The sequence below is a fragment of the Nannospalax galili genome, unplaced genomic scaffold (assembly GCF_000622305.1).
Source record: "Nannospalax galili isolate Female #2095 unplaced genomic scaffold, S.galili_v1.0 scaffold11, whole genome shotgun sequence".
NCBI lineage: Eukaryota > Metazoa > Chordata > Mammalia > Rodentia > Spalacidae > Nannospalax > Nannospalax galili.
Window position 1 is genome coordinate 6,305,352 of NW_008330735.1, and position 5,967 is coordinate 6,311,318.

At 44.4% G+C, this 5,967-nt stretch overlaps 1 protein-coding gene across 4 annotated transcripts in view; it reads left to right on the top strand.

The window, feature by feature from the left end:
* Positions 1–4,231: 4,231 nt before the first annotated feature.
* The window catches only part of Tcp11l1 (t-complex 11 like 1), a 90,179-nt gene continuing 88,443 nt past the window's right edge, over positions 4,232–5,967 (top strand). The window contains exon 1 of one of the 4 annotated variants that reach the window (XM_017802883.2): positions 4,232–4,507. The gene's annotated coding sequence lies outside the window, so the exon portion shown is untranslated. The remainder of the gene's footprint in view (positions 4,508–5,967) is intronic. The other 3 variants (XM_017802880.2, XM_017802888.2, XM_008851574.3) reach the window with 3 other exon arrangements.

Below are 5,967 nucleotides of genomic sequence, written 5' to 3' on the forward strand. Positions count from 1 at the left end.
TTGGAGAGATGGCTCAGCAGTTAAGAGCACTGGCTGTTCTTGCAGACGACCTGAATTCGGTTCCCAGCACCCACATATCTGTAACTAATAACTTCATCTGTAGCTCTCTTCTGGCCTCTGTGGGCACTGTACAACATGGGTGCACTGACATACATGCAAACAAAATACATACACATAAACTATTTTAAAATAAAAAATAAAAAAATCTTAACTGCTTGCATCCTAGTGATGATTTTTTATTTCTGTTATACTGGCTAGTCTTCAAATGGAAGAAGGTTAAGAACTATAATATAAGTGATTCCAGTTCTCCTAATAAAGCAAGAAGAATCAGGATTTCTGGCACATTTAAGAAAAAGGGAGGCAGCTTTGTTTAGAAGTGATGAAAGAAAAAATAGTTGAAGACTTAAGTGTGAGAGGAAGTTGGTAAGATTCACATAGTTGGCAGAGCAACAGCATGCTATCTGATTAGCAATCTTTGTTTTGCAGGTAATTAATGCATGATTATTTGACAACCAAAACTAAAAGTAACACCTTCGGGGGAAGGCAGGAACATTCGGTTTCTAAGTACTAGTTATGTTCATGCTTTTTTTTTAATTTTTTATTTTGTGTATATGTTCATGCTTTTTAAAGAAGCAACATTCTAACAATGATAATTCCATGGAAAGCACTGTAATAAAACCACAGTTTAAAGCCAGACATAGTGGTTAATGTCCAAGCTCAGCACTTCGGAGGCTGAAGCAGGAAGACTGAGTTGCAGGTTAGCCTGGACTGTTCAGAAAGACCCTGTCTTGAAGCAAAAAAAAAAAAAAAAAAAAAAAAAAAAAAAACTAGCCGTATACCACAGCTTACCTCAAAGATAATAAGAATAGGATTTTTATTTAATTTTTTTATTTTTGATCTCCTTGAGACAGGGTCACCCTGTATCCCTAGCCTCGATCTCACAAAGATCCACCTGCTTCTGCCTCCCAAGTGCTGGGATTAAAGGTGTGCACCCCCATGCCTGGCTAGAATAGAATTTTTTAAAATTTATTTTTATTTTAACAGAGCATAGAGTAGTGGTTTATTTACAGAAGAGTTGGGCGCCCCACGTTATGGGTGCGCCATAAAGTCTACACTCATATACAGATCCTGTGACCTCCCGATAGATGCACAAAATTGTGAGAGAGGTGCCTCTTGGTGTTCTGGGCTTATATATCCTTTACCGCTCCCACCCCATAGAATAGAATTTAAAAAATTATTTTAAATACCATGGCACACATGGGAGTTGGTTTCAGTTCTTTCCTTCTACCATGTGGGTTCTAGGGATCAAACTCAGGTCATTTATGCTCTGTAGGAAGTACTTTTACCCACTGAACTATCTGGCCTGCCCAAGGGTAGGATATTTTAAGGAAAGTTGATCATATTTCCCAAAGGTATTATTAGTTTCAAACTGTAGGTCAAGACCATAGGTCCATTCTGGCTACCTTGAATACCTTGGGCAAACTTCCTGGGTCACTAGAACTGTCATTACTATAGGTCTGTGCTCTCTCATCTATGATGCCTTTCTAGGGGACATTCCATGTGTATATCCAATGTTTAGGTGACTGTGAGCTTTGCTTCCACCTCAGTAGAGTAGACCAAGGCTGAGCACCTCATCCAAAGGCAGCTTCTGATAGCCTAATGAGACAGACTTACACAAAAATCAGCTTTTATAATAAGGCAATTAAAATAAGGCAGCAGAAGGAAAGATTATGAAAGATCCTGTATGTTTGAGATGGGACAGAACAGCTCACCTCCAAGACAGTTGCTACCTTTCTCCTCCCAAACTGTGGCCTTGTAATTGATTCCCTTTATCTTGAGGTTGGTTTGAGTTTCCAGCCCTTGCAGCCAAAAATCAAACTGGAGCATTTGTCACTTTTTATAATAGTTAAAGGAAATGGTTTGTAAAAAAATTTATCAAAAGATGAAGGATGAAACATCCCAAATTAAAATGGTTTTAGTATTGTCAGTATCCCCTCCCAGGGAGACTTGGTTATAGTGATCTTTGAAGGAAGGTAGCTCTCACTAGGGTCTATGTGTATTCTACCCTGGTTGCATGTTAGAATCGCCTGGGAAACTTTGCCTACTTTTTGCCTGGCATCACCTATATAGTTTTCAGATAACATAATTTTAGAATGTCTGTACCAAACTAGGAACATTATGGTAATGTTTTGTTTGAATCCAAGCAGGTTCAGTTAGTTGAGTATCTTGTTTTTGTTTGATTTTATTCTTCTAAAATGAATCTTCATCTGAGAATTATTTACTTGAGTGTTTGATATATGTGGGCACACTAACCACTGTACAAGTAGAGGTCAGGGGACAACTTTGTGGAATCTGCTCTCTACACCTTTAGGTGGATTTGGGGGAATCAACTGGGGTCGTCATACATGCCAAATGCTTTATGTGCTGAACCACCTTGGCAGCACAGAGTAGTTTTATTAATTTATATTGTGTGTGTGTGTGTGTGTGTGTGTGTGTGTGTGCACTCAAGTGCCAAGGCCCAAAAGTGGAGATCAGAGGACAACTTTTGGGAGTCTATTCTGTCCTTCTAGCATGTGGTTTCCAGTGATCTCAGTCGAACTCAAGTTGTCAGGCTTGGAGGCTGGTGGCTTTATCTGCTGAACATCTCACTGGTCCTATTTTATTTTTTATTTATGTGTGGGGGTCATTATGTCTGTCTTGTATCTGTGCATGTACATGCAGGTGCCCAGTGAACAAATAGGATCCCTGGAACTGGAGTTATATATAAGTGGCTGTGAGACAGTGCATGTGGGTGCTAGGCACCAAACTTGGGTTTAGAGCAGTGTTAGAGCAGTAAGCACTCTACCACTGGGCCATTGCTCCAGTCTCCCTGTTTTATTTTTTAAAGGAAAAACAGTGTGCCATCTGGTAAATGATTTGAGGATACTGTATTGCACTCAGCCTTCATGATTGATTGATTGAGTGGGTGAATGAGTGAGTGAGTGATTCATTCATTCATTCATCATTCAGAGACCTAGCTGGCCTGGAACTCACTATGTAGACCATATGTGGTCTCGAACTCACTAATATCCCCCGTGTCTGCCTCCCAAGTGTTGGTATTAAAGGTGTGCATCATCACGCCCAGCAAAGCTTCAATATTTTGGGAATAATTACATGTGGTTTAGTAATGTTTGAAAGCACCGATCCCACCCATATATTTTGCTCTATTTAAATCAAAAAATTTTTATAGGCTACAGGTAGGAGACTTTCAGGTATGCATCATTCATGCCCAATTATAAAGGTTTTTTTTTTTTCAAATGAACAGTCGTTATAAGTCTTTTATTTAAGATCTGTCACGAGAACAAAGTATTTCAGTTAGTGTAGTTTGCTATTTTACTGCTGCAGATGAGAAAACGTAGTTTTCTGGGGCTGGAGAGATGGCTCAACGGTTAAGAGCACTGACTGCTTTTGCAGAGGACCTGGGTTCGATTCCCAGCACCCACATGGCAGCTATGAACTGTCCTTAACTCCAGTTCCACGGGAATCCGAAGCCCTCTTCTGACCTCTGCGGCATTGCACGACAAGGGTGCACTCACATACATGCAGCCAATACACTCATACACACAAAATAAAAATAAATATTTTAAAAAACAGAAAAACAACGTAGTTTTCTGACGTAGCAACTTAAATTCTAGCGCCACGATAATGTCAGCACTACCCAGACCCCAAGTGGGCTTGTCCTTACGTGATACTTGGGGAAATGGTCCTCCTTTCTGGAGCATAGACGAAACAAACTGCCCTGGCCCTCACTCGCTTGGGAACGACCCGCCCTGCGTCAGCCCTCCCGGCAACCCGACCAGGCAAAGTCTGGCTCTCTTACACACACCCTCGAGTTAGGACTCTGAATCCAAATCGAGTCTGTGCCACTGAGACTTGGCTATGTGTGTGTGTGGGGGGGGTGTCAAAACGAGGGCAAGGGCACAAATTTGTACATGGTGTGCCTACAAAAATAATAGATATTCATTGTCAAAGTACAGGCGGGGAGGATGGCATTAAAAACGCCTGTCCACTTCCTTTAACTCGGGGCCGCGCCTCTGCTTTCCGTACGGAAACATGGCGCCTCTCAGTGCGGCGAAACGGCTTCGAGCCTCGGGGCAGATTCCCTCGGCCGGCACCGGCGCCCCTCCAAGCTCCGTTCCGGCTTTTCCACACTGAAACACGATTCCACTCAGCTCCCAGCCATCCTCTTCCGAGTCCCTTCGCTGCCCAACTGCCCGTACAGAAACATGGCGCCTCCCAGCGCTGGGCCGGCGCCTCCAGGCTCACACCAGCCTCCGTCCCGACGCTGAGGAGCGGCCGCGGTGGCCGCTGCCCACCGGAGCCGGTCAGAGAGGCCCGCAGGTAGTGCGTCGAGGGAGGTGGCCTCTGAGAGCTTAGCCTGCCGCACGTCGCTCCCGCCCCTCCGCCGTGCTCTCCCGCGGGATTCGCAGTGAGAGCTGCCGCAGGGAGATCGCCGATGCTGCCGCAGGTGAGCGGGGCGACAGCGGAGGCCGGCTGGGCCCGCCTGGGAGGCGCGAGGTCGGAAGCACTGGGGTTTTATTGGCTTATTGCCCTCGGTCGGGTGTCAGGGATGTCGGGTGGAGGCCAGGAGGAGCCGGTGCCAGAGCGGGTGCAGGCCCACCCTCCAGGCCGCCCTCCCGGCGCGCCCCTGCTGCTCCCTCGCCAAACAGCTGTTTACCATGGAATTTGGACGCCGGACTGAGGGGCGCTAGCGCCAGAGCAAGCGGTTCCTGATGCCCTAAACAAAGATCTTTCTTTTACTGAAAGACCCATTCTGGGGGGTTCTTTTGTATCTAGCTTGGGCCTGCGTGCAGCTCTAACAGATGCAAGTACTGGCATCCTCCTCCCCTCGGTTTCCTTTTTAGGAATGGTAGGGTTTGATGGTTGCTGAATGAATGAATGAATGAATGAATGAGAGCAATTAAATGGCCCCTGGATGCATCGTACAGCCCTTTAATTATAGCTGCCAATTGTGGAAAGGTTGTTGTATACCATTCTGTAGTAGCCACAATCCCCGTTTTCACTCCCCCAACTACCCCCCCCCCAAGAGGAGGAGGTACCTAACTTGGTTTTGCAGAGGAGAAAACTGAAGTCATAAAGCCAGCCAATAAAGAGCCAGAATCGGACCTCATTAGTGTCAGAGAATAGGATTTTAGAAGAAAAATTCATCACGTTTACTAAAGGCATTGTCAGCTTCAAACCAGAAGTACAGTGCTACCCAAAATACATTGGGCAACCTCACCTGAGTTCATTGACATCATCCAAATGACGCAGGGATTCATGTTTATCAACAGATGGATATCCGTCTGTTTTTTTGGGGGATACACTTAAAGAGCAAATGTGAAGAGTATGGTTGATCTTGGCTTGTGAGAAGTTCAAAATCTAGGTAAAGAGGTTTTTGTTTTGTTTTGTAAATACACACTAGCACTTCTCCCTCCTGACCCCCAACTCCTCTTTCCAGCTTCTCCACCTGAAACTTTTCCATTTTCATGTGCCATGGCTTCTGTGTCTGAATGAAATACCCATCTTTTCACCTTCTCTTTCCCCTCCAGACATTTTATAACTGGGTGAAATTCTACTCCTTTCAAAGATCAGGCCACATTTTTCTGGGAAGGTTTTCCCAACTTGCTGTCAGGCAGAAGTAGTTTCTCTTTCCAATACTCAGAATAGCAGTGTCATGCCACTGAGGCTTAAGCATCATTATGCCTCCCTGCAAGGACGTCCATTTCTCTGGCTATAATATTTTCATCTTTCTCTTCTTATTTTAAAAAGCATATTCTGACTCAAATTTAAGGCAGTGACAAATACTAAGTGTCTAGCAATCAACCCTGCAGGAGTTTGGAGAAAAGTGTAAACTCTGATAAGGTTGAAGGAAGTGTCCTGGAAGGTGGAACTTGAGCAGAATTTTTTTTTTTTTTTTTTTTTTGG